At 47.2% G+C, this 23,405-nt stretch overlaps 1 long non-coding RNA gene across 1 annotated transcript in view; it reads left to right on the plus strand.

Annotated features, from left to right (window-relative positions):
- LOC138447707 (uncharacterized) overlaps window positions 1–22,723 on the plus strand; it is a 150,230-nt gene extending 127,507 nt beyond the window's left edge. Inside the window, exon 3 of the long non-coding RNA XR_011259928.1 lies at window positions 18,753–22,723. This is a non-coding gene — a long non-coding RNA (uncharacterized lncRNA). The remainder of the gene's footprint in view (window positions 1–18,752) is intronic.
- The last annotated feature ends 682 nt before the right edge of the window (window positions 22,724–23,405 follow it).

Consider the following 23,405-nt stretch of genomic DNA (forward strand, 5'->3'; position numbering starts at 1 on the left):
ATTCCTGCGGGCAGGATGCAGTGAGCTTCAACTCGGCCCCTCAAAGACAAGAATTCCTGTTGATGCATGAGTGAGCAAATCAGGCTATGAGTTTCCTGGCGTGGGCAGGGATGTGGGTTTTCAAGCTACAGGGCAAGCAGAGAGGCTTGTGAGAGCAGCACAAACTCAGGAAAATCAGGTGGAACTTCCAACTGTATTTGTATTTATTATATTTTATAAAGCACCTTAAGCCAAGGCGCTGTACAGAGAATCAAGACCGTACAAATGCATGATAACAATATAATAAGAAGCAATCTGTCATGTTAAACAAGATGTAGGAGGTGGGACTTTAACAATTTATGAAATAAAGTTTAAGAGGAAATAGAACGGAGAGAGTAAAGAAGAGCATTCCAGTGTAGGTGGGCCAGGAGGGCGAAGGAGCGAAAGCGAGACTGGGCACAGAGAGGACGGGTGACTACTAGAAGAAATTGAGATGTAGAACGAAGAGATCATGAAGTAGTATAAAATAAAACAAGAGAGGAAAGATAGTCAGGTGCAAGACCATAGAGAGACTTGAAAACAAGACAAAGAAAATTAAATTTAAGTTCAGAATGGAAAGATAGCCAACCAAGTGTGGAAAGGGATGAAGAAATGGAGTCACAAAAGGAGAGAACACGTAGAAGGCGGATAGAGGCAGGGAGTTCATACGATCAAGACGAGTAGCTGGAAAACCAAAGAGAGCAGTGTAACAATAATACAGTTGTGAATAGATCATAGAGGATATCAGTAATTTTCTTGGCCTGAAAAGAAAGGGACAAGCTTTATGTATTTTGTGTAGATGAAAGCGACAGGCACGTGAGAAAAGGGAGATATGGTGAGTGAAGGACAAGGCAGAATCAAAGTGAAGCCCTAAATTACGAGCAGTAGAGGGAATCGAAAGCTGGGATGGGGGAAAATAAACAAGAGGGTGAGATATAGGGGGAGCAAGAGTGTTAGCGGGGGAAGAAGGGAACCTCAGTTTTACTAGCATTGAGTGTAAGATAATGAGCCGACATCCAAGATTTAATAGCTAATAAACAGGAGGACAGTTGTGATGAATATCAGAAGAGAAAGAAGAAGAGGACAGAAAGATCTGAGTATCGTCAGCATAGAAGTAATGTGAAAGACCAAACAAGGAGATAACAGCAGCGAGAGTGGAGGTATAAAGGGAAAATATAAAAGGTCCCAGAACAGACCCTTGTGGGACTCCCTGGACGAGTGAGAAAGTTAATAGGCCGTATGAAGGCTTGGGAACCCACTGTTACACAGCTGCTGGAGTAATTAATACAATTAGGTTAATAGTACTATCCCAGATCCCCATACAATACCAGACTGGTATGAGCCAATCTTAAAGAATGTTAGGTTGGGGATGAAAATGCAAGGCCTATAAAAGGCCGGGACAAAACAAGGACAGTGCATAAGAAGTTCTCAAGGAGGAATACAGAGGTAGGCGCGAGGACATCGGAAGAGCCTTAAGTGGGACTTTAGACACAGACTGGGAGGGCCAGACTTGAGAGTCATGGGACAACTTCGGAGCGTGGGCATTGGCTAACTCCTTGAGTGACTGTTTCAATGATTCCAGAAGGGCTGCAGCATCTCCTGTGAAGGCAAATGTGAATTTTGACTCTAGGGTGTCTAGTGGGAAGTTCAACCACTAGGCGTTTGGCCTGGCCTTTATGCAGCAATGATGTGTGTGATAAGAGTAGGGGAATCACAGCATGGTTGGTCCATGCAGGATATCGAGCAAGGAAGAGGTGAAGATGAGGTCAAGCAAATGGCCTTTGACATGCGTGGGAGAGTACCATTTGTTTGAGGCCTCTGGAGTTGGTCAGGGAGAGTAACGAGTCACACATGTGATTTGCTGGTTGATACTCAGGGACATTCAAGTCTCTGAAGCAGATGTTATTAGTGGAGAAAATAATATCCGAGGAGAACATTCTGGAGAAGTTGTTGAGGAAGGCACCACTCCCCTGAGTGGCTGTAGAAGAAGTGGTGAATCATTGTGTGTAAAAAGGAACTGGCTTGAGAGAGATTTGAGGAATCTGGTTGTGGGTGTCAGAATGACCATACAGGGCCAGTTGCTATTATGGATAACTGCCACCCCAACTCTGGATTTCGCTGTGTGGTTAAGTTTGCAATTGTAACCGTGATGTAGGAGGATGTTGAAGATGGCTGAGTGTGAACCAGGTTTCAGTGATAAAGACTACTGAGATCGCTGTGATGTGAGGTTAACGGTATCAGCAGTGTGAGCGGCCTCTGAGCAGGAGTAAATCAGCATAAGGAGGCAAGTGTATATTTGTATTTAATTTACACAGCACTTTCAACAAGCTCTGTATGTAAACAAATGCTGCAAATTATACGACATAGCAATTTCAGAGAACGTACATATTGAGCAAGCAGAAGAAAGGAGAATGTTTTTTCGATGTAGGCGGAAACATTAAAGGGTTGAAGAGGATCCAATTTCAAGGGGCAGAGAGTTCCGATGTGTATGTGCCAAGAGAGCAAAGGACCAAAAATGAGATAGGGAGCATGGGGGTTTCAGCACTGCAAGTAAGACTTGTTGTGAACCAAGGGAATGAGAAAGGACATAAAGAGTGAGCAGTGAAGAGAAAGAGTGAGGTACGAGGGGGGGCAATACCATAAAAACAATGCAGAGGAAATGGAAGAAAAGTTGAGATTCAAAAGCCAGCCAAGAGAGGAACTAAAGGGAGGGTGAAATGGAAGTATGGGGAGCAAGACATCAAAGTTGCGTTGAACAAGCTGTGTTAGTGATATATGTGATGATGAAGAGACAGGAGTCAAAGTAACCAGCAAGATTGCAAGCTGAACGAGAGATTGGACGGATGAAACGCTATAGAAGGGGGAGGAAGTGGAGGGAGTAAAGTAGAAGCCAGGAAGAAAAGAATCTTGCTTTTAGAAGCGATGCGGTGTAAGAAATGGACATGCAGACTGGATTGCATTGGTAAGAGACAGGACGAAATGCTAGACTGGAGAGCATATGAGAAAGAAGAAAAGGAAACATAGATTTGGGAATGGTTGGCATAGAGGTTGGAAGATAGGGTAAATGAGGAAACGATAGAGTAGAGAGACATTTAGTGAAAGGAGAAGAGGACCCAGGACTGAACTCTCGGGACACAGTGTACTAGAGGGAGAGCGGAAAAACGTTTGCTTGCCCAAGAGATGGAAAATGAGTGTTCAGTTAGGTAAGATTGGAACCATTGGTGAACAGTACCAGAGATGCCCATTCAAGAGAGGATACGAAGAAGTGTTGAGTGATCGACCAACAAAAGCAGCATAAAGGTCCAGCAGAATAAGATTGGAAAGGAGATCGGAAAGTTGAGATTAGAGACACTGAGAAGAGCTTTTTCGATAAAATAGAGATTACATAATCCAGATTGGGGTTGAGAGAGTAATAGTGGAGGACGAGATATGATGCATTCAAGAATGGTAGACAAGAAAGATAGATAGAGTGGGGGTTGTTACAGCTTGTTGTACGGGTGTCTGGGGTATGTTGACAAGGTTCGTCAAGGTAGCTGTCTGGGGCTGGCTTTGGTGCTTGGCTGTGCACACACTAAGGAGGATGGGGATGGGCTATGGTGGCAGAGGACACGTGGTGATGTCTACCTGGCGTGTGAGGGGCAGCATGCCTGGTGTTTGACCCAATCAGACCAGAACAGACTCGAACAGGAGCGTTCCTTGTCTTTGTTCATCTCTTGCTGATGAGGCCGGCAATGAGGATGCCTGGTGAGCAGTGCAGAAATAGGTAGCAGGCAGGGCCTAGTCACATGACTGGCAGACACCTCTACCCTGTCTGCCTGGAGTTGGACAGGAGCCTTAGTGTAGCTGTGTGGAAGGTGGGAAGTTGGAGGTCCGGTTCATTGGTGGGCGGGGTAACAGAAGGGCAGGGACTGGTCATGTGATGAGCAGCCTCTGCAATGCTGCGTGCTTGGAGCTCTGCTAGATCCCTAAGGTAGGATGGCAGCCTTTTTTACATGGAACTATTTTCTTTTTCTTTTTTATTTGTTTGGCTGAATACGTCAACCTCAAAATGTTCAAACAATTCCAAAATTATTCAATAGTTACAATAAAATACATTCAATTTCATAAAATACATTCAATTTGCATAAAGTGCTAGTTTGGTTTTGGGAAGACCACAGACAAATATTGAACCAAAGCAATGTGTATTGATGTTATACAGCTGGTCAATAATAGACTCCAAATTTCCTCTTCTGCATAATAACAGAAGAGTTGTAACGAGTTCTTAAAATATTTTTGCCGGAACAGCCAACTACTAGATGGGCTAAGGATTCTTTCTGCATTTTGTTATTACAATAGCGACACCAGCTTTGATTTATTTTTACACAATCCCCCGTCTGGCAAGAATTTCATTAGTAGGATACATATTCAGATGTATTCTCAGCAGTTGAGTTCTAACAACGCTCGATGGACACCTTTAAAGATACTTTTCCATGTACCCCAAGCGTTTTTGGCCAAATAATAAGACAGAATAATCTACATACTTTTTACATTGGTTTTGAGTGTTGATCCAATCCTGACGGTAAAAAGCTAGCTGCGCTTTTACAGGATTTAGGATCAGTTCTAATGTTACATTCGCTTCATCTAAAGAAGCTAAGACACACTTATACCAAGTATTGGGAAATTTGTCTGATGAAGATAGAAGATAGTGAGCTAATGAATTCAATATGTTCAATATGTTTTTAGCTGACGCTCCAATAGAACATTTTCTAAAGAAGCCACACATCTTCCAGATTACTTGGCAGTATATTGCGATATCACCCAATTCATATCGTAGAAGTGGAATTGGGATACATCCCGGAAGTTTAAAGACTGATTTCCAAAATCTTCCTTCGTATTGATCCGAATAGTTTCTTGGTTTAGGCACTAGTATCTCAGAACCATATGTGATTATTGGACTTACTTTTTGTAGAAAAAAAGTCATTATATGATTAGTGGTAAACTTACCATACCCTCATCTGGAGCGGTCCGCAAGAGGTCTATTGTACTGCCCCTAGAGACCTATCCAAGGCGCCCTACGTCTATAAAGGTAACAGCAACATTAATTGCGGCAAATAATATACAGAGCGCCGTGGAGTCATAGCACCCTTTTCGGACCAAAGATACTATGGGGCGGGTGATACCCATTGCAATCACAGTGAGTACTCCTGGAGGCGCCGCCAACCCCCATGGTATGCCCTGAAAAGATGTGAATCCAAACACAAGGAGTCTGTGGGCCTCCCTCATACCTCCGCATGTGGAATGGCCTAAGCGGGCGCAGGTAGAAAGTGGGCCAGCAACCTACTACGCATTCTGCCGTGCGCCTCCCTTGGGATCTTGGTGCGACAGCTCGCAGTGACGCCCAGCGGTCCGCGGGGACCTGCTTCTGTGACTGCTCTGATAGCACACAACTGCCTGCAATAAGCTGGACGAAAATTGCATCAACCCCCCAAAGCCCATGGCCACCATAGAGCGGAACATTAAGGTGCATCTGTGGGGATACATTGGTAGCCATCTCAAATTGCGCATAACAATGTGCCCTCCCTCGGGGTGTTGATTAGGACTGGGTGTAAACAAACTGGGAGACTCTGCCAATGCATTGCTAACATCCGTGTTGGGGCACGCTGACTACTCCAGCCGGCATAAGTGAATGGGCATACCTGCATACGCTACCAACGCACTAAATAAATCCATGCTACCACACCCGGGGGAAAACACTTCATGTCCGAACATGAAAGACACTGGAAAATAATCTAAACACTAAAGCAGTGAGGAGACAAATAAGGACCAAAACACTAAAATCATCTGGGCTCCGCAGCCCCCAAGGAGATCGGAGGCAAAATAAAGCAGAGGCCTACGATGACACAGCTCCGAAAAGACACCTCCGGTCACAGCACTATGATCCACGACTCTGCGGACAAAGCCCACCAAAAACACTGAACAACAACTGGAAGCTAGCGCAGCACGCAGCTAGACCTCTGCACGAAACGAAACAGAATCCATATAGCACAGCGATCTGCCCTACAATATGGGGAACGACAAACCAAAGAAATCCTCCACACAGAATAGAATAGAACAATATGCCACCACGCCACTGTCCCGCTCACCGGAACGGCCCGCATCAACGGAACCGGAGAACAACAAAGACAACATCTCCCTCAGGGATGTGATGAATATCAAATACAGACTTATCTTCCCAGCCCAACTAAAAATATTCCATAATGGCAAAACATTACACTTTACGGATCCCAGGGAAGCATGGAACTGGGCCGAAAGACACATAGAAGGAGACTGGAGTGCACGGGGAGAAATGAGATTCAATGTAATAGACCACGTCCAGAGAGAATACCAAATATCGGACCACAGCAACAACCGGTCGAAATGCTGCAAGAAAGAAATGAGTAAAAAGGAACTACAGACACAACGCTACCACAACCTTTTGGATACGTATACGCAACAGAACTTTTGAAACACATTGGAACAGCAGAAAATGGATGCGCACAACAGCTGGCGGCCCAACCCTAGCCGCCCCCTGATGTAGAAGTGTGCAGTCAACGTCAACAGTGAGTGTGATGTATGCCTAAACAATACCGACCAAGCCACAGGCCGGGAAACCTAAGATAAGAGTTAACGTATGAGTGTTGAGATTTAGTAATTTATAAGTTTATAATGGGGCGACAGATGCTTCAGTTGGGGTTGGTGTATAGGGAAGGAGGAGTTGGGTATGAGTTTTTGATTCACTGGTTGACATGGAAAGGCACTTCGGACGGACACACCAAATATAAGAGAAATAGAGTTAATGCACACCCTATCACCCGCAGGACACGTCCATAAACCACAAAATCCAGGCACACGATGGCGCCACAAACTGTGATAACCAACAAGCGCCTGACATTTATGACATGGAACGTTAACAGACTAGGATCCGGCATTAAGAGACGCCTGGTGTAGCAATACATAAATCGATACACACCAGATATAGTGCTCCTAACTGAAACACAACTTGCTGGAACGACATGCAACCTCTTCAACAGATCCAACTAACGCACAGGGGTACACGCAGGCTTCTCCATAGGGGCTAGAGGGGTGTTGATCTTAGTCCATAAGAGGCTGCCACTGACAATATCAAAAGTGATCCACGACACCGGAGGTAGATATGTACACATAAATGGTACATTATGGAACCAGACCCTTGCGATTATGGCAATATACTCCCCACCGGCACTCCTAGCTACACTACTGACAGAAATTACTCCCATCCTCGCCGCGGATACAGCTGATATCTGGATTTTGGGTGGGGACTTCAATGAGGTTATGGACAACACGTTAGATCGCACACACATAAGAGGAAGGAACCCTACAACTAGTACCAAATTAGCCACCTTTGCCTCTGTGCTGGGTTTGAGAGATGTATGGCGGGACCTGCACAGAGACACACGCAAATATTCCTTCCGTTCCGGCGTGCATGCCTCGCTATCTACGATAGATTACTTCTTCCTACCAGCTCACAATATCCATGTGGCACATAGTGCGTCCCTACTTCCGCGCGGCATATCCGATCACTCCCCACTAATGTTAGAACTCGAAACAGAAAGACCACGTCCTCCGCCCAACTGGCAGCTTAACAGCTATTACCTGGGGTTCCCAGACCTACAGGAAAAAATTGAAAAAGCTACCGCCACTTATTTTGAGTTGAATACAAGCTCTACGAACAACCCCAGGACATTATGGGAGGCTTATAACCAGGTTCTAAGAGGAGAAATCCTCTCATGGACGGCAGCACAGAAAAGGGCACACCGGAAAGAGGTGGTAGATGCGGAGGAGGAGGTGGCACACAAAGAAACACAACACATAGAGAATAACACACCTGAGACAAATAGAGCCCTGATACTAGCACAGAGGAAACTGCATAATCTGTCATTAGACTGCGTCAAGAAGGCACATAGAGCCATGAAAACACGTCTGTAGGAAACAGGGGAGAAAGCAGGCAAATTGTTGGCTTGGTTGGAAAAACGAGATGAGGGGCAGCGACAAATCAAAAATATCACAAATATGAATGCAGAGCTAGCTTTAACTGATGAGGAGATAGCAGAACGCTTTGCAAAATGCTATGAAGAGCTATACAACCCCTGAATTCCCCAATAGAGAATACAGCAATAGATGAAATCGACCTTCCCTCACTCACCACAGAGCAGGCAAGCACATTAGACAGTAAAATAACACAGGAAGAAATATCGTTAGCCATCTCCCAACTTCAATCAGGCAAAACCCCAAGCCCGAACGGTTTCCCGGTTGACATTTGGAAAAATGTAGGTCATCTAGACATAGCAACCCACCTGCTCAATATGTTTGAATACTCAAATAAAGAAGGGATACTCCTGATGGACTTACGTGAAGCCACCATAATATTAATACCAAAAGAGGGCAAACTCCCAGACGAATGCAGCTCCTACAGGCCCATATCCCTAATCAACACCGAAGCCAAAATATTAGCGAAGGTACTGCCCAATAAACTTCAAAGAGTAATCACATCTCTGATCCACCCAGACCAATGTGGCTTTATGCCGCAGAGATCCACAAGAATGAATATCCGTAGACTACATTTAGTGCTTGAAAGAGCACCTACCCTACAACAATCTCTGGCGCTTTTGGCCATCGATTTTGAGAAAGCCTTCGACTCAGTCCATTGGGAGGCACTATGGATAATTATGAAGAAAATGGGCTTCAGGGAACAATTCATAAACTGGATCCAACTCCTATACAACTCCCCAATAGCAGAAGTCAGAGTGAATGGCTGGCCCTCCCGTAACCTTCAACTGGGGAAAGGCACCAGACAGGGTTGCCCACTATCAGCCATGCTATTTGCATTGACTATTGAACCACTAGCAGTAATCCTCCGAAACACACAGACATGGTCTAGTTTCCGATGGAATCCAACCTGGGAGGACAAAGTATCTCTCTAAGCGGATGACCTACTGATTTACCTGGGCGATCCGGCAGTCTCTTGTCCTATAGTGACTCAAATGCTGAGAAAATATGGTGCCTTCAGCGGCCAGAGAGTGAACTGGACTAAATCATTACTTTTCCTGGTCAAGGGAATAGACTGTATACCTCCCGGAGGTTCCCCATATAAAATCGAACTAGACCAAATCTGATACTTGGGCATCCTGGTCTCGAACAGACTGGAAGACTACATGACCCAAAATCTACATCCAATCGTGAAGCGCTTTGCACAAGACGTAAGCCACTGGAGGTAATTACCACTGACAATATTAGGATGGGCAGCGCTCTTCAAAATGCTTACTCTGCCCCGCTTCTTATGTATATTACATAATGCCCCTCTACACATCCCCACAGCAGAATTTCGCAAAATAGACAAAACACTACGTAAACTATTATGGGGAGGAAAACACCTGAGGATAGCTTTAAGTACCCTCCAAAGTTCCGTATGGGTTGGGAAAACAAAATCCCCCCCGTACAATCCCTCTGGAATAATACCTACCTCCCGGAACTTCGCAAACTGCCTAAATGGACAAACTGGGAAACGGCGGGAATACTAACTATCCAGCAAATGATCAATGAAGGCAGAATCATATCCTTTGCTGAATTATCGACCAATTATGAGCTCCCACCGTCTAAAAACTTTCAATACAAACAATTATCCCATGCACTCGCCAAACAAATGTCAAACCTCATGGACCTGCCAGAATGCGCACCGATAGAGGGAAACATATCATCGACAGTGTGAATACCCATACTACATCTATCATGTACAACGCAATCTCGTCCTTTGCTGCGAAAGAAATGAGTGGTCTAAAAGCAAAATGGACGAGAGATGTGGGCCCGCTGTTACTCTAGGAATGGATATCAACTTTAATGTACCCCAGAGAGACAGCAATATCGGCCAGGATCCAACTTATACAATTGAAAATACTACACAGGGGGGCGTGGCTAACCGCAGGATGCAGTAGACGTGCGTCTGCTCGGCTCCTGCGGCCGCACTAACATCCTGTTATAAAAAAGCCTGTTTTCGGGGGTAACAAGAGCTGGAAATACCCTGATGTGATGGCGAACATCCTTGGGCACACCCAGAGTGAAGATCGAAGAAAACCGCGGTCGGATTCACCAGAGATGACCGTGTGAAGTTCTGTGGTGACAGCATCTAGCCCGCCTTCAAAATGGCCGCGGGCGCACACAGCTGAACGTCCTGTGCATATCCAGCGGGGCCGTGCTGAGGCAGTGTCCAGCCCGCAACAGACCGGTCGATCACGGCGGAAGAAAGGTGCGGACCCAGTGGGGTCCCGGAGAGGTCCCGATCGGCGGGCGCGCTCTCGCAGGTCAGCACAGACAAGAGAGCAGTGGGAGAATCTGCTGCGGAGTGGAGTCCGGGCCTCCCGTGCCGGCTCCCGCCCTTCGGGGGGTCTGGCCGGAGCATCGGACTAGACAACAGGCGAGCAGGGAGGCCCGGAGAGAGGCCCTTCTGCCTTTCCGCTCCTGCGGGTGCCGCTGATCCAGTGACATACGCGCGGACCCGTGGGCCAGTGCGGGAAACTGCGTGCCCGCAGCGGGGGATACGCCTTGCCCCGGAAGGCGTGCTGCGGCTGGGCAGCGGGCGGCTGTGACGGCGAAGGGCTCTGAGGGAGGCTCCCTAGAGGCGCGTAGCTGCGTCGGCCCAGGAGTAGAAGCACAGCAAGGGCATACCCCCAGCAGCAGCAACAAAAAGAGTGACTTACCAACAAGGTAAAAGAGACAGGAGGCACAGCGGGAAGCGTAGTGCTCAGGCAAAAGCTGGCTGGACGGGCGCCCACATCGGCCCATACAGCGTATAAGGTGGACTTGGCGCCATGGGAAAGGATAGGTAGAGGAAGCTTCATGCCCAGACAGAATGGATCAGTACAGCATTCCTCCAACCCAGCCCACTGACCACCACCCGCAATCCTCAGATGACATGGAGACGGACCAGGGAATCTCGCTGAAAGACATCATGGCCGTCATAACCGACTCCCACACGTCCATGGAGCAGAAAATGGATGGAATAAGTATGGATGTTTCCCTCCTCAGGCATGGCCTCCAAAAACTAACAGCACGCACCGGGGAGGCTGAGCAACGCATTTCCAACACGGAGGACAGGATGAACACCATGCAACAGCAGCTCCATAACACGACATCCAAACTGAAGGTGCGGGAAGAGAGAATTGAAGAGGGAGAGGGCAGGTCCAGACGCAACAATGTGTGCATCCTGGGTATACCCGAAAAGGCAGTGGGCACCTGCATGGAACTTTTTCTAGAACAATGGCTTTCCGACCTTTACGAGCCCGATGCCTTTTCCAAGTTTTTTTCCATAGAGAGGGCACACAGAGTACCCACGGGCAGACCACCGCCTGGCACCCCCCCCACGAACTGTAATAGCAAGATTCTTAAATTACAGACAATGCGACGCCCTACTGCAACATGTGCGCGGCAAAGGAGCTGTCACTTTCAATGGCTCCAAAATTGCCTTTTTCCCGGATTGCACGAGGGAAGTGCAAAGGGCAAGGCAATCCTTCGACTCCCTGAAAAGGCAACTACACACGATGGGAGTGAAGTACGGCCTGCTCTTCCCTGCACACCTCAAGATTTATCACAAAGGCACAACAGTCCATTTTAGTGACCCTAAGGAGGCTTGGTGCTGGGCCGAGCAACACATAGGGAGATTGGTCCGCCCCCCGCGAAAATAGGGGAAGAAATCGAAGACCTCTGCCAGACCAACGGCGAGAACCCCGACGACCACCACCGCAGGACCCACCGGAAGACTTGGTGGGGGTGAAAACCCCTCCTCTCACCACGGCTGTCAATATCCTGTGGCCACACTGAGATACCCAAGTCAGACCATAGATCTTCCTACAGTACACACACACACACACAATGATAGGCAGCATATACCCACCTGTAGCGGCCGCGATATGCCCCAAGCCCTACAGTAAAAGGAGAACCCCCCCGAGAGTGCAACAAATTCCACGCATAGTACACACGTGGACTCCCTCGGGGACCACCTTTAGAGCAGTATTACCTTCCCCCTGGGTCCCACCTAGAGGAAGGCCACTTTTATTTGATATCAAGTTCAGTGCATGTTAGGTGTCCAGTTGACACCATAGATTCTTTGTTCGGGCGATCGATGCTTCTAGTTGGGAGGAGTATGGGGTGGGGGGTTTTGGGTTTGTTAAGCACAGCTTCATTGGGGACCAGTCGAACTAATAGGGGAACATGGCCAGAAAGGATGTTTCCAACATATTTCCAACAGGCGCATAACGCTGCCGGTGACAACCAGGGCAGCTACCAACACAGGCTCGCATGGCAGACTATCGTAGTAATGTCGATGCTCTTAGAACACTGAGGCTCATGTCGTGGAGCGTCAATGGCCTGGGCAATGCAATCAAGCGCCGCCTGGTGCGCCAATTTCTGAACAGACGGGGTGCTGATATAGTGTTCCTATCCGAGACACATCTCGCAGGTACAGAATGTACTCTATTTAGGCGTACAAATTATGAGCTGACATTTCACTCGGGCTTCACGATGGGCTCAAGAGGCGTCATGATCTTAGTACACAAAAGCCTCCCCCTCCACCTCTACACGGTGACCCATGATACAGGCGGCAGATACATATATGTGATGGGCGACTTATGGGGGCAATCCATTGCACTGATAGCTATCTATGCACCACCGACCCTTCTAGAACCACTGCTCACTGACATTACCCCGCTAGTCGCTAATGATACCTCCAACTGCATGATACTAGGTGGTGACTTCAATGAAGTCATGAATGTAACCCTGGATAGATCGCACATACGGAAAAAGAACCCCAATGTCCCCACTTGGCTTGCCACGTTCGCCAACGCACTCGCCCTGTGCGATGTATGGAGGGAACTTCACCCAGACACTAGAGCGTACTCTTTCCACTCGGTGGCCCATGTCTCGCTCTCCAGATTAAATTACTTCTTCACTCCCGCAACTGACCTATATAGGGCACAGGAAATAAACATGCTGCCTAGAGGCATCTCCGACCACTCTCCGCTAGAAATGTTACTCATAACGTCCCGGAGGATCCCACCGCCATGTTGGCGCCTGAACAGTTACTATCTGGGAGATCCTGAGCTGGTGGACAGACTACAGGAGACCACCAACACATACTTTGAGCGAAACACACAGACGGCAACAAACCCTGAAATGCTATGGGAAGTATATATAACGGTGCAAAGAGGCGAACTAATATCATGGGCAGCGGCCAAAAAGAGGCAGCACATGAGCAAGATTCTTGAAGCGGAGCTTCATGTCAAACAGGCAGAGGAGGGGCACATAAACGAAAATACGCCGGCCTCTAATCGGACGTTGATACTAGCACAAAAAAGATTGCAAAGCATAGCGATGGTCAACGCTCACCAAGCGCACACTGCTATGAGAGCAAGGATCTATGAAACAGGCGACAAGGCCGGCAAGATGCTGGCATGGCTGGAAAGGAAGGAGCAGGGATGCAGCCATGTCCGGAGGCTCGAGGCGGATGGATCAAACGCAAGGGTGACGGACCACGAAATAACCCAAGGCTTCGCGGAATATTACGCAGAGTTATACAGTGAATCCACAACCCCGATGGACACTACGATTATGGACCGAATTGAAACCCCTACCCTAAATGAGGCGCAGCAGCAAAGGTTGGAGCGGGAGATCACTGAGGATGAGATCCTAGCTGCCATTTCTGGTCTCCAGACCGGTAAGACCCCTGGTCCAAATGGCTTCCTGGTGGAGCTATGGCGAAGGGCGGGTACCAATGTGATAGCCCCCCAGCTACTGCAAATGTACCTCCATGCACGTGAAAAGGGCATTCTCCTTCCAGATCGCCGAGAAGCAACGATAGTAGTGATACCCAAGCCGGACAAGCCCCCGGAAAGATGTAGCTCATACAGGCCCATTTCACTCATCAACTCTGAGACTAAAATACTGGCAAAGCTTTTATCGGACCACCTACGAGAGGTAATTCCCTCCCTGATTCACCCGGACCAGTGCGGCTTCATGCCACAAAGATCAACTTGCATGAACCTCCGCAGACTATTCTCAGTTTTGGAAAGAGCCAACAGCATACAGAGGCCACTAGCCCTGTTAGCAATTGACTTTGAAAAGGCCTTTGATTCGGTGAGATCGGAGGCTGTCTGGACAATAATGCATTGCATGTGCTTCGGTAAGAACTTCGTGAGTTGGGTGCGGCTGCTGTATGAATCCCCGGGTTCCTAGGACCAGGGTCAACAGCTGGCACTCTGAACTGTTCAGTCTGGGAAGGGTACAAGGCGGGCTGCCCACTATCGGCCATGATTTTCGCTATTGCGATCAAACCCCTGTCGATCCTGCTGCGAAACGATCTAACCTGGGAGGGCTTCCGGTGGTCCGAGACCTGGGAAGACAGAATATCCCTCTATGCGGATGACCTACTCATCTACATGAAGGACCCAAACACTTCTTGCCCCAGAGTTATGCAACTGCTGGGCCAATATGAGTCATTCTGTAGATTACGCGTGAACTGGTCCAAATCCATCCTCTTCCCTATAGGGGACACCTCATTGGTGAGTCTGGCGACCGGCCCCTACCAGATCGAGAAGGAACAGTTCAAATACCTGGGGATACACATCACGACCCACCTTACTAAATATACAGCCTTAAACCCCTCACCCTTGGTAGCAAGATTTGCAGATGACACTCGCCACTGGATCTCCTTGCCGCTGACGCTGATGGGTAGGGCAGCTTTGTTCAAAATGATTGCCCTCCCTAAATTCCTATACATCCTGCAAAACGCGCCACTGTATATCCACCATCGAGACTTCCACAAAATTGAATGCACCCTCCATAAACTGCTTTGGAAAGGAGGCCACCCAAGAATTGCTCTTGCCACCCTCCAGAGGTCCATCTGGGAAGGGGGGATCGGGCTGCCCAGGCTGCAATCATATTACTGGGCCAGCCAGATGGTGGTGGTAAACGATATGCTTCACGGCGACGGGAGCCTCCCACACATCAAGGGCTTCCACTGTAACACTACACATAAGCCAATAGAGCACCTCTATAGAGACTTGGATCGCCCTCCGAAATCTGATATGGCATCGCACAAAACGAGAATTTGGAAGGAAGCGCTTCGATACTTGGGGTGGGGTGGGAAAACAACACTGGCCCAACTGTTGTGGAACAATTGCAACCTTCCCGAAATACGGAAACTACCGAGATGGCCCGAGTGGACCCAGCGTGGAATTTCTAGCGTTGGGGATGTGGTACATGAGGACAACCTGGCAACATTCGAGATAATGCTAGAGAGGTTCTCCTTGCTGGACACAGAGAGGTTCCACCACATGCAGCTGAATCATGCTTGGACGACCCATCGACAGATCACACAAGACCTGCCGGAAAGCTCCCCGCTTGAACGAAACATAGTCCTGGATCGGGTAGAGCGGAAGGTCACCTCTACCATGTACACTGTGATAACTTCCTTCGCGACACCGGAACTATCCAGTCTGAAATCAAAGTGTGAGCGAGACATGGGTCCACTCCTTCCGGAGGACTGGACGGAGGCCCTGATGTACCTGCGTGAAACAACCATCTCCTCGAGGCTCCGAATCGTCCAATTGAAGATCCTGCATCGCACCTACTACCCAAGAGTGGCCCTCTTCCGTTGGGGCAGGGGCGCAGACGCAAAGTGCCTACGCTGCAAGCGAGAGGAAGGTACCTTTTTTCATATCCTGTGGGAGTGTTGTAATATTCAGCTGCTCTGGCAGAAATGCTGCGACAACCTGTCTAGCGTTCTGGGAAAGACGATACAGAGGTGCCGGAAACAATTGCTTCTAGGGGTCTCCGGTGAATCTGATTTATCCCGCTATGAGAAACTGCTCTGGTCAACTGCGTTTGCAGTCCTTAAGCGGAACATCGCACAACTGTGGGGCTCAGAGCGTACACTCAGCTATGACCAGTGGGTCACGGACGTGGACATATGTGCTGTAATGGAACACCGGGTGTTCAAAGCAAGAGGTTGCCCGCAAAAGGCGGGGAAAATATGGAGAAGATGGGAGGAGGATAGCTGAAGGCCAAGGGCGACCCTGTAGCTGCTGAGACTGTGGGAGGCCCACCGAAAGGGAAATATTGACTCTGTTAAGTTCACCCTGTGTCATGAAGCCATCCTATGTCAAATTCGACAGTCTGTCGGACCATGAAGCTGAGTTTGTCATTGTTATTGTTTCTTCTTTTGATTTTTCTGCTCTCTCCCCACCACTACCTTTCCCTGGCATTTGCCCCCCTCCCTCTTCCCTCTCTTCCCCCTCCCCCTCACACCCTTCCCCTCCTGTGTCCCCTCCCTGGAATGTAGAGAGATGAATGTAATGTTTTTTTAACCTTGAAAACCAATAAAATCTTTGATCAAAAAAAGAAAATACTACACAGAATATACTACCACTACCACCGAATAGCACTACACAACTGGGGAAAAACTACAGATCCCAAATGCCTACGCTGCAAACAGGAAGAGGGAACCTTTTACCACTTCTTATGGCAATGCGTACGAATACAGTACTTCTGGCAAAAGTTTTGTGACAGGTTATCAAGGGTCATAGGAGGAGGGAGAAATGACCCGCTTTGAAAAAGTTCTGCTCTCAACGACCACAGGGCTGGCGAAAAGGAACATTGCACAACTATTGGGCTCAGAGATCACCCCTCAATATGACCAATGGGTCAATGATGTGGACACTTGTATATTAATGGAGCGCCGAGTCTAACAAGCAAGGGGATGCCCGGGGATAGCTGACAAAATATGGCAGAAATGGGAACAGACTATGTAAACAAACAATTAACTCAAAGGATCCTGTAATGCGATACTCTTAAATGTATGAAAGATCCAGTCTGGTAACTATCATAATGTGTGCTAATGTATTTCAACTAAGAATGGTGTATAACCACAGTGCCTTTAACAAATGCATGTAAGTTATGTTGGTATATTGTATGTCGTCGTTTTGAAGTATCAAAAAACAATCAAATGTGTTATTAAAAAAAAAGAAAGGAACAAAACAAGATTGCCCCACTCGCACCCAGGCTGTTCAGCCGGATGCTGGAAACCATGGCAATTGCCATCAAGTCAAATGGCAATTGCCATCAAGTCAAATAATTAATCTTAGTAGGAAGAATAATGCTGAAAACTCTCATGTCTGCAGATGACTTGCTTCTAACCATCAATGACCCTCAAGATTCTGAACCGCCTCTGCCAGACACCCTAGAATATTGTGGTTCCCCATCTTGGTACAAAGTATGTTTGGGGAAATACAGTCTCATGCCAATGTACACATGATCAAATATATTGTGGTATTCTCAATGGCCCTTCAAGCTTGAGATGGTAAAGATGAAGTCCCTGTGGATTGAGGTTGCAGAGAAGTCCTACAGAAATACATGAATGTCACCAATTTCCAATTATAAATGGAGATCAAAAGGAGACAAAAGCTGAACTTGAGGTGCTGGGCAAATAAAACGGTATACAGATAAAGATAGTGCCACACACCCTTTATGTTTTTCAGAACATTAGTGAAATATGTACCAACAGCAGCCTGCAGTGGATGCACCTCCACAATTTATTTCCAAGACCTTTTAGCTTCTCTTCCAGCATCTTTCCCCTACGCGGCAGTCTGGCGCCTAAAACTCTCACCTTCTCCTTCAGGAAGTACTTCCTACCTTGGCCATTCTCTTTTACCAATACCTGCGGCTCTGCTCGTTGACGCGATATGGTCATGGGCATGGGAGAAATATTCTTTTCCATCTGATGTTTGTGCTATGAATAGTGGTGCTTCATTAGCCCAGGTAGTCGCATGATTACCACAAGGATTGCCAGCATATGTCAAGGTACTTACATCATTACCAAGCATTGCAATCACACATCCCTGCCTACACTAAATACGCCCATGGTGCACAAATTTCTAGGGATTGCCATTAAATACTGGGGTACTCACAACAATTCAGGTACTGCCATCAAACATCCAGGTACACACACCATTGCCAGGGATTGCATTCACATGACTTGGTCCTCCTTCTGTTACCAAAGTTTGACATAAAATACCTAGGTAGTCACACCATTGCTAGGGATTGCCATCATATTCCCAGGCTCAGACATTTTAGCCAAGCATTGCCATGTAAAACCCATGAATTCTATAAATGTACTCACATTATTATTAGGCATTGCCATCAATATCCTAGCATCCACACCATTGCCAGGGATTGCCATTGTGTGTCCAGGTAAACACAGCAGAGCCAATAATGCCATGAAATACCCATTATTCACACCATTGCCAGCATTGTATGTCCAAGGGAGAGGTACTCAAAAGACTGCCAGGAGCTTCCATCATTTCTATTGGTACTCAAACCACTTATTACCATCAAATTTCTATCAAACTACTAGACACCTAAACCATTGCTAGGCATATGAAAAACATTACTTGGAACTATCTATTTATTTATTTATTGTTCACTTGTTAGGCACTCATAAAAGAAGCAAATACTGTTTCAAAACTGTTTTTGTACTCTCCCCTATGGAGGAGGGTACACAAGGGGTCACCCTCAGGACATCCCCCTGTTTTTCCTGTCTGCCATAACAACAGGTGTCCTGCTTAGTGAAGTTCTGCTTTCAGGTAAATGAATTGACTAATAATACTGGCCTTTTATTTTTCTTCTCTCTTTAGGAATATACAGCAGTCGTGGGCTACACCAAAGTAGTTACTTGGACTAAAGTGTGAAGCTGTCAGCTATCCCCTTCTGCAGGAAGCAAAGGTTGCCCTCACGCGCCTCCCAATAAGCAAGGAATGTGTTATATTGTTGCAGTCTCTGGTCCGAAAGACATTGGGAAATGTGACGAATCCCGAGGTATCATTACTGCTTCAGATGGGGCAGCTCCTTTCCATGAGGTCATGAAGGTGCGGCTGCTACCCGATAACTCCCATGTGATTGGGACTCAGCGGGAGGATCTCATCGAGAGGTAGGACCCCAATGAGAGTAGTGACTATCTCGGGAGAACGCAATATCCCTTTGACCCTCCCATCTTCCCTCATTTTCCATCCAATTCCACACTACCCAATGTCCCTATGTGCTTTTGCAATATATCTCAGGCAAGAACTACTAGGACGAGGAAGAGGCCACAAGAAATGAGGATCACTGACAAGAATGAATGCACACGTTCTAGCCTTTGGAACAATCCCATTGGTCAGCTGTCATTCAAAGACAGCGAGGGAAGAGAAGTATGGCGTCTTCGTTGTTGGATGGGCATGAGCTGGAAAAGGGCCCAGGTACGCGCAGGACAGCAAAGCAGAGAGGCAGACGGTGTCCGACAGAGAGATTGCACTGGTAGAAGAAGAGAAAACCTACCCGCCACTGGAGTGCAAGGAAACCACTGCTGTACTGCAGAGAGGACACGCAGAAGACCGGGAAATTTCCCAGTGAGCTAGAGAAGCCGCTGTAGCTCCTGGGAGACACGTGAACAACCGGATGGTGAAGACCAAGTCCCCACAAGTACAAGAGTTGCTAGTCCCAGGGTTGGGGAGACCCAGAGAGTACTGATAACCCGAAGCAGAGAACAGAAGGAATATTCACCGGGGCAGAGTTACATAGTAAAGAGGGTCTGGGGCCCATATCAGGACGGACTACCCCGACCAGTAATAAAGGGGAATACAAACTTTGCAGATACAAGTGGCAATCATAGACCTTGGCAGGAGAGTAAACCAAGGCTGAGGAACAAAGAGGGATTAACCAAAGTGAACATTGTGAATCACCAAGTGAAGGGGATCTGGGACCCACATTAGGAAGACATACCATGACCAGTAATAAAGGGGAATACGAACTTTGCATATACAGATGATATTCACAGACATTGGCAGTGGAGTAAACCAAGGCTATGGCTTGAAGAAAGATCAGACAAAGAGAACTAGGACTTTAGCCAAGTGAAGAGTTCTGGGACCCACACTGGGGAATCACAACCCAAACAGTAACAAATAGGAATATGAAATTTACAAGTGGTACTCACAGACATTGACAGGAGAGTAAACCAAGTGAAGGGGGTCTGGGACCCATGGTGGGGCATACACCCCAAACAGTGATTGAGAAGAATACGAAGCTTACATGTATAAGTGACACTCAGAGACCTTGGCAGGAGAGTAATCCAGGGCTGTGGGTTGAAGTGAACACAGAGAAAGAGAAAGAAACCCATCAAGACGAGGACGTTGAGTACCCTACTTGGCAGGAGGGTACACCAAGGAGTGGATACTGTGGAAAGGGTCAGGTACCTTCAGCGCAGTTTGGGAGAGAAAACAAGGCTATTCTTTATCGTTGCAGTACCTGTGAGTCGGGTCTGCCCACCAAGTGTCTGGAACCCTCAGGATGGCGAATAAACGGTGTGCAGGCCATGTTTCCTTGTTGCAGGGCCTGGGAGCTAGGCCTGCTAAGTAAAGATAAAGTCTTACCCTGACCATTAAAGATACTGAGACAATCTTAAATGAAGTGGAAAGACTCAGGGCAAAGGGAATCAACCACTTCAGTCTTGTGGAACCTTTGCTTGCTTTTATACACCTTTTTGGAACATTTGTTATGAACTATAAGGCCGGGCTTCAGGTTGGCAGTCAAAGAGATATTTCCCTTGTTCACCTTATGTTGAGTTTAGCTTGTGAAGGATCGCTTAGGATTTGGATACCGGATGGCAAACTTTGCTTCGGACATTCTGAAACAGGCAGTTTCACTAGCTAGTTTTGTTGAGGCAGGGAACCCCCTTTTAGAGGTAGAGTTAGTTAGGATTTCCTCCAATAGCCCACCAGCTTTTGTAATGAATAAATGTATTTGCCAATCAACATGCCACTCTTGTGTCTGACTCTTACTCCTGCCCCCTCACAGAATGCCGAGGAAGGATTGCTATGGTGCCTGCTTTGCGTGCTACTTAGAAGTCAGGCAAACAGGTGGCAGGCAGCACAATTACTACCCGGCTTATCAGCAGAGTCACAGGGAAGGCACCCTGACGTTTAAGTCACTGACTGTGTTTTACATATGCTAGAGATCTGAGACAAGTGGGATCATTATGGAGTATCTGCGTCAGACCAGGATGCCTAGTTCACACTTTCAATCAGAAGGAGGCCACCTTAAGGAGCAGACATTAGTAAGCTCAAAGGCAACATGGATCATCAAGCAGAGATCGAGCTATTCATATTCCCTTGGTTCGCATTCCTCTTGCGGCCAACCGAATTACAATCTCAGTGGCTGATCAAAACAATATGATTGAAGAAACTGTAAATACTGCCATTGATAAGACAGCCCATCCTAGCATATGGTTCTCGGATACCCAAAGGAGATACCCAAATCAGAGGGTATAGAGATTATGTCAGACCCTGTTGCTGCCACTTCTTCAGATTGCTTACAGTTTTCCAGGATGATTAGGAGTGGATTTGGGTCTCCACTGGAAAATACTTTAGTTGTTAAATCCTAGACACAGTTACTTGTCACCTTCCAATAATTTGTGGTTGATTTTTGCGTCTTCCAACCTCATGACATTGTGAAGGTGAAGGACGCATACTGTTGGCATGTATCTCTGATCACGTGTGGCATTCCCATTCTCCAGAGGAATATTGTTTCCAAAGAATGGTGGGATCCGAAATGATTGCCTCCCCAAAGACATGGGCAAAATATATCTACTGCAATTATGTGTAGATGACGCCAATGACTGTTTGAATATTAATTACTTGTTGCCTTGTTTCTTGAGCTGTCTGCTATCTTTTTCTGAGGCTTCTTCCACTAAAGCGTGCATTAATTAAAAGGTGGAAGTTAATCTGAAGTGGGCTCTCGTGACTTCATAATTTCTCTGGAAGAGCTTTCAAGTTCTCCAGATAGGATTTTGAAGTGGGAGTATTTTACTCCCCATTTTTAAACTTTGAGAGTAAATGCAATTTCAAGGGAGTAAAATGTTTTGTCTTTTGCAAGAGAGTAAAAAGTGAGAGTAAAAAGTATGTGACATCCAGTCAACGTTTGCAAAAAAGATAACTGTATGGAAATCACTATCACGCGGCAGCGGGCCACATCGTGCCAGAAACGCAGGTGTCTCTCACACTTAATGGATAAAGCATAGGGTGCGGTAGCACATACACCGTCGAACAAATTGAACATATGAGCATTAACACTCTTGAGTTTCCCTTGCATGTAAAGAAAAGATACAACAGCAGCACTCACTTTGTGCCTCACACAGAACAGGTGAGCTTGAGTATGAGCCATGCAGGGTTGGGCCCAGAAACTGATAAGGAAAATCAAGGCCATCCCAATGCAGGCTTTCATCGAGTAGAACAGGTGGAGTGGATCTGTGCAGTTTGTAAAGCAAAGGTTGAAGATTCCCACACAGAGAACAGGTTAGGAATGCGTTTCTGCAGTTGAAGCTCCTCTCATCTAGAACATGTGTAACATAGCCTTGATTAGTGCACACTCCACCCCTAATTTAGAAAAGCTATACCACGGATCTCAGTAGAAATACTTTCCTCATAGGACAGGAACATCAACAATGCAAGATTACCACTGCACATAAGTGGTGCACCAGAGCAGAGTAAGTTCCGCCCGCATAGAGAAGGAGCTGCGATGGATGGGGGGAGCAGTGCAAGCACCCCCATACTGAAGAGGTAAATGAAGAGCCTCATCATTGAACCCTACACTTACATAGAAAGGGAACAACATAGTCCTATACACAAGTGTTTCAAGGGGCTATGAGGCATGGGAAGGGGAACAAAGGGAGGACAGAGACAATGATCTTACTAGGATAAGTGACATTGAGATTGTGCAAGTGCACAGGAGAGTGGAGGGAAAAAGGGCAGTGCTGTACATGGGATCAAACAATAACAAGAAGTGCAAGTGGCAGGTGCAAGGGTAAGTGCAGACAGCGGGTGTCCAATAAGTGCAGGTAAGGGACTGTAGGGTTACAGATACAGACCCAAGCGCAAGGGTTGCCAAGGGGCAGTTTGGGTGTGCAACTGGGCGGGCAGAGACCTGGCCCCGAAATCAGAGGGTACCTGGTGACCAGTGCAGCATCAGACAAGAGATCAGCAGGGAAGAGGAAGGCCTTGAGGTGCATCCGGAACCGGAGATGATTCGCCTCAAGTTTCAGAGAGGCAGGGAGACTGTTTCAGAGTCAGTCCTCAGCTGAAGAAAGAGATCTAAACCCAACTCGTTGCTTGGAGAAGCGTCTGACCCTGGGGCAGTTGGAGGTGGAGGAGCGAAGAGCTTGAATAGGAAGGTCTTTACAAAGAGAGAGTTGGAGGTAGGCCCTAGAAGGCCTTGTGGACAATGCAGAGGGTCTTGAACGTAATCCTTGCAGCCACTGG

The sequence above is a fragment of the Ambystoma mexicanum genome, chromosome 3q, assembly GCF_040938575.1.
Source record: "Ambystoma mexicanum isolate Mex_15411 chromosome 3q, UKY_AmexF1_1, whole genome shotgun sequence".
In the NCBI taxonomy this organism is placed as follows: domain Eukaryota; kingdom Metazoa; phylum Chordata; class Amphibia; order Caudata; family Ambystomatidae; genus Ambystoma; species Ambystoma mexicanum.